General features: G+C 40.5%; 1 protein-coding gene across 8 annotated transcripts in view; it reads right to left on the bottom strand.

Moving 5' to 3' along the window:
* Positions 1–13,827, bottom strand: part of LOC146559835 (muscleblind-like protein 1) — a 67,158-nt gene that overhangs the window by 28,923 nt on the left and 24,408 nt on the right. The window lies entirely within an intron of this gene.

Genomic DNA, 13,827 nt, shown 5'->3' with positions numbered 1-13,827 from the left:
AGTCACACAGCTCAGACTTCTTCATTTTATTTTTCACTTGCTTATAGGGCTGTTCGATATAACCATATATATCAGATGACGATATGAAAACGTCTATCGTTTCATTTTACGCTATCGTTTGTTTCGTGGTATCGCAAAATAAACTGTTTACGGCTATATTTTTTCATTATTTTGATGGTCACTGTAGTGGCTATATTAATTTCTTAAAGTTCTCTCTTTCTCTTATATTTAATATAACCACACTACAGACAAGCGCTTGTTTTTATGCGTTGTTGTTATTTCCACATAAACCTTTCACAATAAAGCTCAAGATCCTGTTGAGACTTTTCAAAATACACAGAATCACGTGAAAGATCTAGAGCAGGGGTCCCCAATCTCAGTCCACGAGGGCCGGTGTGCATGCAGGTTTTAGATCTCACCCTGGGTCAACACACCTGAATCACATGATTAGTTCATTACCGGGCCTCTGGAGAACTTCAAGACACGTTGAAAAGGTAATTTATCCATTTAAATCAGCTGTGATGCATCAAGGACACATCTAAAACCTGCAGGGACACCAGCCCTCGTGGACTGAGATTGGGGACCCCTGATCTAGAGTATTTGCGGATAAGAAGCAAAAAAGAGCCGTCAGGTGCTAAAAAGTAAACCTTAGACTCAAACAGAACAGGCTTTCCCCCGCAGCACGCTGTGTAATAAATACTCACAAAGAAAATGGCGGCCGTTACAATCTATGTCTAAAAATGTATAATTTCATGCATCGGTTAAAACACTCGACGCCCAGCTGGAAACACTTCCCGCAAGACGAGCTGCCCGAGATTCACAGAATTTACAGAAAATGTTACATTTTTGTGATTTATATCGTTATCGGACGATATATGTCTTAATATCGGGATATGAGATTTTGGTCATATCGCACAGCCCTACTTGCTTATAGAATCTGCTTTAAAATGCGGGATGAAAACGTTCAAATAAAAAAAAGTCTCTGTGGCGTCTGACCCTCTCGGCTGCATTATAGGTGGGAAGTGTTATCTTGGCTCCAGCGGGAACGTCATTGTAGAGTTGGGTAAGGCAAAGTCCCTAATTAGCTTTGTTCTCATTTAGTCTACAACGCTATCTCCCCTCAGACAGACAAATACACACATTTTCAAACACATATACACACATATAGACAGCAATGCAGAGAGAGGCGAGAGAGACCACCCCACAGCCCCTGAGATCTGGCCCTTCTTCTCTATTCCTCTTTCAATTAACCCTCTTCCTCCATCCTCTATCCGTTCATCTTTTTCTCTCGGCCTTTATCTCTCCTTCACTCTCTGTCTGAGCGTTCCCTATTCACAATCTTTAAAGTTTAGTCTAATTCAGTTTTATCTCCCATTCACTCTGTCAAAAAGGCAGGCAAAGAGCAGACCCATTAAAACAGGCTTAATGGAAGACTGTTGAACAGGCAGACAGGATTCAACAGCTTTTAGACCTAATTATTTCCTGCCCATCGTTGTAACGCTCGTTCTGCAGTTATACTGTATGGGCGTCACTGGCTGCTGGGGACAGACCTCTGTTCTTTTTTTGGATTTTCTTCATCTAAACCTTCCCCCTCTTTTCATATCTTGCTCTCCATCAATTTTCACTCTGCTTAAATTGCTTTACACTTATTGTCATTAAGTGTTCATTAAGAGGTGGGCTAAAGAGTTTTTGTTTTGTTTTTTAATTGTTTGCTTATGACTCTATTTCAAGGCGGGGCGAAAAAGATGGAGTTGTCCTTGTAAATGAACAAAAGATGCTTGCTGACAAAGAATGGCAGCTGCCTTTGGTTTGTGCTGTGATCTTTAGCAGCTACATAAAGTGGCTCCGAAGTGAAAACAAAAGATGCTGTTGGCAACAGGAGACGGGCAACAGAGAGCGCTGCTCTCAGCCAGTGAAAACTGCATTTGACCTGGTCGCTGGAGAGCAAGAAAAACAGTTCGATGCCTTCTCTGCATAATGACCTGAAGAAGGCCTTAATACCAAATGACTGTTCTTTTTTTATGAGTCAAGATCAGATGCAGTAAAGTCAGCTGGCTGGAATGTTTTATTCAGCTCTTCTGATGAGTCATGGGGGACATGGCAGATAATCACAAGACCACAACCTAAAGCTTCAGAGTGTGAAAAACTGAGGGCAAGTTGTCAAATGCTAGTAGAGACATCTCTTCTTACATCCATGTGTGGCACATCTTCATTCACGCTCACACATACTCCTTTCAACAAAGGGTGTCACTGTACTGGCATCAGCAGCTAGTGTCATTGCCTTGAGGTTAAAGCAGATAAGAGAGGATTAGCATTCATTACTCCACGGAGTGATGATACACCCACTGCAAGCACACACAAAATGATGCACAGGCATTCTTAAAGCACACACACTCGAGGAGCGTAGCCAAATGCTTTTCTCCAAAGATTATATTAATAATAGAAGGGAAGTACAAAGGAAACAACAGTAATACAGCATGTAATCCTTTGTATCATCAACAACTGCAGAGCTGGAAATCCTTAAACTGAAGCCTTTGGGATACATGACGAGTTTTGGCATTGTTGGGGGAAAAGAAAAAGAAAATAAGCACAACAGTAAAAAGGAATTAGCTATTCAGTGCAAGATTCTTCTATTTCCATGATGGTTTCATGATGAAGTTACCCATTTCCCATGTGCACTACCCAAGAGCACTCAGAACAAAAGTAAGAATTGTTTAAAAAAACAGATAGATAGGCGTCTTTCCCCCCCTCAGAATCTTGTCTTCTCTACAGGAAAGGAGCATTCAGCACAGAGTGTCTTTTTCCTGTAAAGAGCCAAAAGGGAGCAAAAGTAAAAGACGGACAGAAAGAATAGAAACAAAGACTGAGATGGAGTCACGGGTTAAGGATGTATTCTGTTGGGGTGATATATCATGTAGAAAAGCATGACACAATGTGTCTTAATTCTCTCCCTCACACACTGTGCACAGCAGAGCAAAGGGCCATCACCCCCCTCCGTCTTCACATAGCGCCTTCCGGCTGCACACTCATCCACATCGATCCACATTGATCAAAGTCGGCTTGTACCACTTCAGCAAAGAGCGGGGAAACGCTGGACAGGGTGATCACCTTCTCTAAGCCTCTCTCACAATGGACTCATCTTGTCATTGCTGCCACTGCCACGTATTGTATCCCGCTGTAGTCGCAACACGTAATGTTGTCCATCCACAAAGCCAATTAGAAAGAAAAAAGTATGAACAAATTCTAAAACTGAACAGAATTTATAGAGGAGCTTACATGAAAAAGCTTGCTTGAGAAAATAAGGATCTGACTGCACTCTAGATGTCATTCAGATCAAATATTTGTGAGGACATGTAGTCCAGTCTAGACTTAAAATACCAGCAGGGAAGCTGCGGTGGTAGACACTGCGGTGACAGACAGCAAGCTGTCGGCAGACCCAACACAACACAGCTGCTGTAGCCCTTCTGATGGCTGAGCCTGATACCGATGTAATCCAGTTAAAGCCTCCTGAAGAATCACAATGTCTAACAGCAAGCCCTGCAACATGCACTATAACAATAAAGGGATATTACAGACATTCTTCAATATTGCACATGCCGAAGAGCTGGCTGGCACCACTCCCGTTCACTTCCGCACTCCCTTTCTCTGTTATTACTTTCCTTCCATCTACACACCATCTTCCTGCACTTCCCTTTTCTCGACCTGTCCATCATTGTCCATGTGACATAATTTGATTTCTGTCCATCACTCTTTCATTGTCTTTCACTTTATTTCGTTGCTACACAGTCTCTTTTCCTTTCTGACGCCACCCTCGTGCCTCATCTGTGTCTCTGCAGGGATTACACTCTCGGTGTCTTTCATGTCACGATGATGCAACTGGTGATGCAGACATTTTCTGCAAATGACACCGTCTCATTGCGTCATCTCACCTTGTTCTATTTGTCACTGTTTACTTGTTTTATTTCATTTCATGTGTTCATTTGCTCAGGTTTGCATGAGTTGCATGTTTCCGGGTGGGTTTTACAGGTAGTCTTTGTAGGAAGAAAAGGAGAGAAGAGCCGTGCTGAAAGCAGCCAAACATCCGCTCCATAATGGTCATGAAGGATCAATACTGCATGGCGACAAAGTGCCGATAAACAGTGTGGTTTCTGTTAATTAGCACTTCTCTAACGATCTCTCTCTCTCTCACACATTTTCTCCTCCTCTTTTCCCTACTCTTTCACTTTCTGTACTTCCCTCCCACCCTCTTCATTCCCTTCCATTAAAACCCTTTGTTTCTCTGACTTGATCGCTTGGTCACTCCTCTAAGTCTGCTGACGCTGTCCTCCCAACCAACACTCTATCTCCGAGCAAAGAAAACAAAGTGAGGGGAGGAATCCGAGTTCTTTTCACAAGTGTGATGAATATCCCACTCCTGTGTTTGTGGCTGACGGCTCTCAAGGATGAGATTTAATGAAGCTCTCATCCAACTCTGATTATTTTCTAATTAAAGGAAGGAGTGATGAGGGCAATGAGTAAATTCATGAATGCATGTTTATAAATGCGAGGCAAAAAAACCCCAAAAAACAAAACGACAAATACGCCAATGACAGATGCCAAAGACAGTAATCACACTCAGCTGAATCTTGTTTACTGCGCTCCATTGGGAATGGAGGTCATTTGGCAGGAATACATGATCGTAGCACTTAAACAAATTACAAATCTAGCACAGAAGTATGTTTAACATGTTCAGCAAAATGCGCATGCAGCTGCTGTAACTATTTTTTCTTACTTGCATTAATCCGGCTGGACTTCATGGCTAAGAAACTGGATATCTGCAAACATTTTTTTTAGGATGCTCGGGAGTTAGGAAACTTTAGAGGCAGTTTTTCATACCTCTTGTATTTTGCCATTCAGTTCTTATAGTTATTTGTCAAATGTGTTGCTTAGTTGGCCTTTTCAGAAGGTGAAAAAATAAAACCCTAATTAATATCTATGCTGTTTAATGTAAATGTGTTTAAAAGTCGTTGTTGTATTTCAGAACTGAAGGTTGTACAGAGAGCGCAGCTAAGGTTTGGTTCTGCTAAGAGTAGTCACCAAGCGTAGCTGGTCAGTAAATCCCTTCAAAATATCAGGCTTAACCATTTCTAATTTAATATGTCTTCACATTAAGGATGTTAACCATTAGGGTTTTTTTGTCAAATGTTTGTGAAGATAATAATAATATGAATAACAATCAAAAAATACCTTTTTAATGAGTAATGCATATGTTGTTTTTATAAGTTATTTTTTTGATATCAACACTGATTGTTAGGATCTGAGGTTTGCTTACACAAATACATTTCTTGTCTTTCAGCGAGGCTTTGAAGTTTTTAGCAATTAGCCTAATTAGCCAAGACACTGTTTTGTTTTCATCCTGTAATCAAATGAGTCTATACTCCCTAAGCGTAACAATAAGAGAGCAACAGTATGCAGTATGGGCTCGATGTTAACACCAGCTGTTTAGAAGTAAAATGTTAATAATGACAATGATCCCAAACATAATGCCATGCATGCATGTTTGCAAACCTTGATAGAAAAACATATAACGGAACACTATGAGTTACGGATTGGCCTCCCCAGAACCTCAACATTATTGAAGCACTGTGGGATCATCTTGACCCTAGAATGAAATAAGAGGCAGCCAACATCCAAAGAGGAGTTTTGAATGTCCTTCAAGAAGCCTGGAAAATGAGAAAGCTTTGCTAAAAGAGTTCAGGATGTGTTAACTACTACACAACTGGAGAATAAAACTGTTCACACCAAATATTGACTTGTTAAAATTGTATAACCTCTGTTTTTGCCTTATATACTATGTCTTAATCTGTGTTTTTACATGTTTCATGTGACCCGGGAGCAGCTAAAAGCAGTTTGTTTCAATCACTGCACCTATTTCTCATTGTCCTGGAAAATGCACAGTACTGTAGATGAAAAACAATTTTCAAAGACACAACAGTTTGTCGTGTGGAGACATTCATTTCAATCCAGTTTGGTTTCACACAACACCACAACTATCAGCCTCTTATTGGAAGCAGTGCTGCAGACTGCCCGCACAACATGTCTGCCTTTGTTTCCACTTTGATCATCCATGATTCTAATTTCTCTGTTCCAATGCGTTGTGATTTGCGAGCTATCCTGCCGTGGCTTCCATGACGACACATAATCGCTTCAAAATGTCCAATGACACAACAGCGTGCGACTTGCCCAGCCTCCAGTTTCCTGCCTGCTCTAGCCTGCAATATCATTAACCAGGCACCAAAGCCACTCTATCGTGATCACCTACCTGAGGTGAATACTTATTATTTTTCAGGACCCTTTGTGCTTTACTGAGATCAGCGAGTGTGCTTGTGTCATTGTGTGAGTGGGTGTCTGCAGGCGAGAGTAAGTCTTTGTTGCTCATGTCAGTTTGTGTGTTTATGTGTTGGAACCTGAAAGTGAATGATTACACTTCAGAAGAGCTACTGCACGATGCCCGCACTGGTGCGATCGGATGAAGAGTGCGGGGTCAGTGACGGATAGAGAGAAGCGGAGATGGAGCAAAGACGGGGGTAGGCAGAATTACGGTGCAGCCAATCGACAGAAGCAGGAAAACAAGTTGGCAGATGACTCTCTGTCCTGGGGTGAATTAATGTTCTGTTGCTTCCACTCTCCATTTACTTCACCCTCCACCCCCGTACACCTTACTTGTCTGCAGTCTAATTTAAATGTTTGTTTTATTACATTAACCTGAAAGAATTACAAATGGAGAGCTTTGAAAGGAGCCCGAAGATAGCGAGAGGTGAGGTCAAAAAAGGGGAGGAGGTGGAGGCGGAGGAGGGACAGCGATCAGCACACGCGGAGAAAGGCGATGAGTTAGTTTGGTGAGACGGGGGACGGGGATGGGGGGAGTCGAGACAGGCTAACAGGAATGGATCGCGCCATAACTGATTAGATATTCTATCCACAACAGCACTAGCAGCAGGAGCAGCAATAGCAATGGGACATCACGACTCAGCATGCAGATATCCTGATATTACCTTCAGACTCTCTAAATGTCCAGGGCCCTCCAGTTTGTTAAGAAAACACATGCAGAAGTAAGCATACGCAATGTAGGAAGAATGACACACATATTTGTAGAGAAATACGCACAGAAAGCTCACAAGTTGAAAAATGAAGGGTACCAAAAGGTGAAAGAGGGAAGTTTCCATGAGCTGGGAGGCTATCCCTGAATGCCCTTGTATATATTTTGGCTCTGGTGTTGTTGTGTCATGTCTCCATGCTGATGCAGCATGTTTAAAGATGGATGTGTGTGTGTGTGTGCGTACGTGCGTCTATGCTGATGCAGTGTATCCACAGATGGATGTAATGGTGGCCTCTCTGAGGACAGAGAGACATTTAGAGGAGACGTTTCAAGGGAGGACCTGCTCATGAATATAGCCAGACAAAGTTAATAGCTGCTGGCTGCGTGTTTTCACTCCTCAGTTCATGGCAATGTGCTAATAAAAGTCTCTCTTAGGCCAATATGTGTGAAAGATTATATATAGTATATCCTGCTTAGGAAGACCAGACAATATAAAAATGGATCTACAGAAATCATAAGAAACAAACAGAAGTATAAAAGTACTGATCCCACAGTGAGCAAAAGGGGACTTTGGGGTCAAACTGAAATATGTATCAGCTAGAAAATTAGTAAATACTCTCTGGTATGTAACTTGTTCTGCACACTTACTTGGTAAAAAAATAAATAAATACAGTCTAATTTATTTCACTCTAATTTTCTGCAGTGAAGCAGCCCTTGACATAAGTGTTTTTGCCACAGAGTGTAAAGTCTAATGGGAATCACTGCTAATTTTAGCAATCTAGGCTAACTAGCTTTCACTTCCTTAATTTTTCAAAGTGTAATGGGAGCTCCCAAATGCCAGGACACAGCATCTGCTAACAATGCTCACCTGTGACTGCCCAGCAACTGATTACTCAAAAAAGAAGCTCGTTTACTAAAATATGTTAAATATGCAAAAAAGCATAATGATTGTAGACTACTGAAGTAATTACAGTGAAATGAGCAAACAGCCTGGAAACGAACTAAAAACTGCACTCTAATTAAAAAAAAATATATAAAATGAATAAAACTTGTGTAAAAATATTACACCATAACTCTGGTCCCCGGAAGGCCAAAGATAACATTACAAAGACGCTTAAATTTTGTCCATCGTCTAACTAATAAAGCCCCAGACAAACAAATGTCTCACCAAAATATGATGAAAAGTGATAAAAGATAAAATCGCTGAGTGTGAAATGGAAATGAAAGTGTCTGGGATGCCTGTAAGGTAAAAAAAAAAAAAAAGAAGAAGAAGAAAGGGGAGAAAGAGGGACGGAGGGCGGGATGGGTTGAGTAGAGACAGATTAACAGAGGTGATGAGAGCGAAGAGCATGGCAGGAGAATACAGATACAGAGCAGATTAACTCTGTCGGAGTACGTTTCCTTTTCAAAGAGTTCTTATTCAATATACTGCATCCCTCTGTGGACTACACACTAACACACACTCACAGCTCTACTTCTGTTTTCTGCCAGGCTCTGATCTCAATATATATTGCCTAGCCTATTCTGCTGTTATCTGTTCTCGGTGCTTTCCTCTCGCCCGCTCTTGCTCACCCCTTACATTTTTGAAAACGTTTTCAAGGACTTTGAGGTATACAGTATAGCTATGTAGGTCACTATACCTTCCCAATGCTGCTGGCTTGTGTGTCTCCGCAATGTGGCGATGTATGTGTGACTGTTGAGTGTAGCTTTTAAACACTGATCACTGCGACAGGGACACCAGGTGATCATTGCGTAAATATATTTGTATATCGCAAACTAAGCATACAGTATTGATTCAAACACTTTACAACACAAATACATCAGCGTTGTTGGTTCAGAGGATAATGAGTTTACCAAAGCTGAAAAGTGGGGGGGGGGTTTCCCTCTGACTATCTTGCATGAATTATTAAGGTCCTTTGGGCAACTTTAAACAAACATAATAATACTCCATCTTATTTGATTAGAATGTGCCTCTTAGTCCCCACCAGTTGGTACATCAAAGTCTGTTTTTTTAAGTAAGGATTCAGCAGAAATAAGACCTTGTTGTAGACTACAGCCACATCCCAGCGACTCTGATAACAGCTGACCTTTTTTTAATTTTAACATGAGCTTCTGTGGGGGTTTTTCAGTGCCTACGAAGCTTTTGCTTTTTACAAGAAAATATTGTAATAACCTCACTTGTTGCTTGCGCCACTCTATCACTTCCTTAATGCACTTGAACAGGCACTCTGGTGTTTATGGCGGTAATAACACACATCACCATTGGTGTGATGATTGCAAGGGATTCTCTGTGTTATTGCAATAATACAGTCACCATATCTCAAGTACACGTGGAATCACTGGTATAATCTTGAATGCAAAATGTGTGCGTGGAACATTTAATTTGCTTAAACAGTGGCAGGACTTTATTAAGCTCAGACAATAACAGCACATTTACAGGCCAAACTTTCAGTTAAGAACTTGGCTGCGTTGGGTCTGACAAACAGCATCTTGGAAAATATACTTCATGCTCTGCTGAATGAAAAGATCCAGGAAGGAACGGCACTTGTATGCTCAGCTGTAGGCCGTCCGGTTCTCCGGTGCTTTATGTGACACATCACTGGGGTTTGGCTCGAGTGTGAAATGAACATCCCCTGGATTGCCAAATCTAAATATGTCCTTACCTAATAAAAGTCAGACCCCACACTGGCCATAAAACTTGGGACAAAGGGATTGCAGGACTTCAAACAGTGTTTGATCTTTCATTGCTGAACTTTCTCTTTGTCTGTGTTAGTTTTCTTTTGCCTTTTTCTTTCTGGCAACTATAGTTTTGAACACAATGAGCAAGTCAAATTAAATCAAACCAGCGCCCCTCTATAAACACATTCTTTATAAGATGTTTTTTCTGGCTTTGTACAAAGAGGCAGAATTGAAACCCCTGCTGCCTGATTGGTTAATTACCATAAATCCTCTAACAGCCCATTATTCAACATTACATCAGAACAAAATTGCTGACAGACTGTTAAAATTGTGATATACTATATTTACACCATACGTTTGACCAACTTGAATGTAGGCCACCAAAATACTTGTAGCTCAGTGTAACATGCAAGTATTTTTACTTAACCAAAACTATTAATAATAAAAAGAAAAATATTAAATTGTGCAAGAAAGAGAGAACAACTTGACAGCACGCACTGTGCTGTTTTTCACATTTATTCACCACATTCAGGACACAATGCCCTTGAAGTTTACTCAGTGAAAAGGTGAGGAACAATTACAAATACACTCAATATAAATATAACTTTTTCTCTTCATAATCTTTCATGTAACATTTTTTTTCTGCCAAACCTCAAGTTCCACCAGCATAAATAAGAGAAGGGCAGAGAAAATGCATTACTTATACAACATTTAATGCTCCCTTCTTATCACAGAATTTCCTTTAAAAACTACTAATATATGTCTGTGAGGACTTTGAAGTTTGTGTGTGTGTTTGTGTAATGTTGTTTTCTTTGAAACAAATAATTTGATCATCCTCAGCGGGCTTGTTAGAATTCATGTTAATACGGAATAACAATATATTCCGTACAAGATGAAAAAAATCTTCGTAGTGAAATTGTGATTATAAAAACTCCCGCTCCCCAAAGAGCAAAACTAAACTTCCTCATGTTTCCTGTTAAAATAATGTATTTTTAAGAATAGAACACATTTTCAACAATGTATCATTTTGTAACTTTGAAAGTAGCTATTCAACACACACAAGCTTTAAAGGGTTCTAAACTTCTTATAGAAAAAAGAAGTTTTAATGAGAAAAAATTGCTGAGGAAGTCAACTCGCTGTCAGATAATTTTAGCACAGTCATCAGTAGCCAGTCGGAACCCCTTTGGCTTTTTTGGCTCACTCTCACCTGTTTCCCATCACAGTCCAATGGTAAGTTTATTGTATTTCGTCAGCTTAAATGCCCCCAGATTTGCTTTTTATTCACTTGCAGTGAAACCAGCTTTCTGTCCAGCTGCTAATAGCAACAAGCTGTTGAATTCCTTCAGCAGGAGACAAAAGGAAGAGCATATCCCACTGTTTTCCATTCTCTCAAACAGTTACAAAAATACATTGTTTGTTCAAATCTTCTGAAACGGACTCTTTAGCACACGTGAGTACATCCTGATCTGGCATCTCTTTCTGTTTAAATGTAAATAATTTTAAGAGTAGAGATTATACAAGGTCACTCCAATGCCATGACATCTAAAGGGGAATTTCTGCACCAGGACATGGCATCAAGCTACTTCTGTGCTTGGCAGGCTGAACGGAGAAATTTTTCAATACGACACAACTGCACGCAAAGTCAAAAGTGAACACCAACTCACAGAAACTCACTGTTAAAAATGAGAACTCGGGTTGTAGACACGTCTGGTTCATTTGGAAAAACTTGAAAAAATGACCTACGTATTAGAGAAGAGTTTTGAGTATTTGAACAAAGTGGTAGATGCTGTTTGATTTATTATTGTAGACAACCTCTAAACAGAATGACGGCTGAAAACATTTGAAGACTGGTAAAGAAGCAATGCATTACATTATCAGTACTTCTTCCAATGGCAAATTAAAACTAAATAAAATCATTTTGAAGTTGTGCTGTGTACCTAGACAGATTCCTCATGTCTTTGTAAACATCGTATTCTTCGTTACTTGAGTCCAGGCCATGAGGGTCAGTCTCACTGTAATATTGGCCAATCATAAAGAGCCTCTGCCTCATTTCTTGTCTGCTTTTATCAGTCCATCCTCTGTTATACGCCCCGTAAATGGAACTTTCCACCATATTCACCACTGACAAAAACCTATTTTTGTGACATTGCTGAATGGCTGAACGAAGTTTGGGTATAAATAGGTATAAATAAAGGTATTATCATAAGAGACCAACTGGTAAGAATTCACAAGGCTCTGATGTGAAAATAAAATGTGCATTTACGGAATCTGAGAAAGACTTGATTCAATACATAAAGAAGATAAAATTAAGGAAGCTATCCATGCGTCTTTCTATTTCTCCTGCTACAAGTCCTCCTTTCCTTTGCTAGCCTGCATTGTAAAAGCACCGAAGGGCAGGTGGTGTGAAAAATTATCCAGGGGTGGGAAGCCACGTTTAGCACCATCCATCCCTTTACTCCTATTTTTCTATCCACATTCTCCTGCCTGTCCTTCCCTTATCCCCTTGCCCCTTCTCCATGCCTGGCTATGTATTATGAATTCATCTGCAGATAAAGCAGATCTATCATTCTGTCATGAAGGCAGGGAAGGGAGGTAGACTGTGGAATGCCCTGGCACTGAGAGCAGGGAAGGGCTGTGTGCATAGTGCTATGCTTCCTTGCGCATTCCCTGCTGCGCCTGCTCTTGCCCTCTCCAGCTCTGTCTGTCTGTCTGTTCTCATGATCCATACAAGGCCCCAGCTGCCCCCCTTATCCATTCTTGCCTTACCTGTACCAACTAAACCCACACAAGCCACCTTAGCTTCAGCCAAACAGCCCGTAACTGTAATAACACAGTGCCTGGCTTAACGAGAAATCCATCCCCAGGTATAAACCAAGGCCTGCACTGCTTGACTAACTCTCAGCTCAAGTCTCCAGTTACACAGAATAACACCCTGCTTGCCAATCAGATAGGGGACAAATTACAAGACGTGCACAAGAGAGTACACAGAGCTCTAGGATCCAGAACGATTGTGCCCACTGGAGCCAAAATATAGAGATGTATCTCACCGATAGCTCTGCATTCAGCACATATAAAACATATGAAGTAATGAGAAAGCAGTTAGAGGCATGTGTGTGCATGTTGTACATTTGTCTTGTGTTTATCCCGTGTACGTTCACTTTTATGATCTTTCGATGCAAAACCTCTCAGCCATCATGTTTGGCTCTCAGCCACTGGACAGCCTTTACACCCAATCTCGTTAATGTTGATCAAATAAAAAATGAACTGCATATTCGATGTGTATGAGCGTTTATAACATTTTGCAGCATCAAATTTAAGAATACATCCATCCAATTTTCTTAACCGATTGAATTCCTATCCCAGCTGTCATTGGGGTAGAGCGTGGATAGAAACAATCATTCGCTCTCACAGTCACACTTAGAATCATATTTAACCTAACATGTTTTTTGACTGCAAGAGGAAGAACCCAGCAAACCGGCAGAACCAAACCCAGGACGTTCTTGCTTTGAGACGGTGCTAATCACTGCACTGCTGTTCCACCTACATATGTGTGTTATCAAAATTTACCTCCTTGACTGTCTTATTTTCTCTTCTTTTTCTTTAACTAAGTTCACACCTGACTTTGTCTCCTTTATATCAAAAGAAAAATGCCTGAATTAAATTACGTCAGCATCTCCTTATCAAATTAATAACATCTGAGATATCAAAATGTTTATGTTGGCATTTGTTCCCCTAGAGTATCTGCATTTCAATATACAGAGTATAATGTCAGGATGAGGTGTTTATTCTTTAACTATGCTAACACTATGGTGGTAGGGTAAGTTTTGTGTCTTCTTAGTGATTTCCTCCAGAATCACCAAGAAGCAGATGTTTCTAGTTTGGACTGAACATTGTTTAGACTGATTTTGTTCTATTTGTAAAAGTATTAACATTCCCATCAGTCTCAGCTAAACTTTGTGTTTAGCTGGCAAACATTTGTATGCTAACATGCTAAACAATGATGGGGGCAGCTGTAAAGCAGACACATTAAACATTATCACTAATCTTAGCATGGCTCTAGATTCAGTTCT

The sequence above is a fragment of the Mchenga conophoros genome, linkage group LG14, assembly GCF_057382185.1.
Source record: "Mchenga conophoros isolate Kocher_MC1m ecotype Shallow Benthic linkage group LG14, M_conophoros_male_GT1.1, whole genome shotgun sequence".
NCBI classification, from domain to species: Eukaryota; Metazoa; Chordata; class Actinopteri; order Cichliformes; family Cichlidae; genus Mchenga; species Mchenga conophoros.
This window is presented reverse-complemented; position numbering and strand designations above follow the sequence as displayed.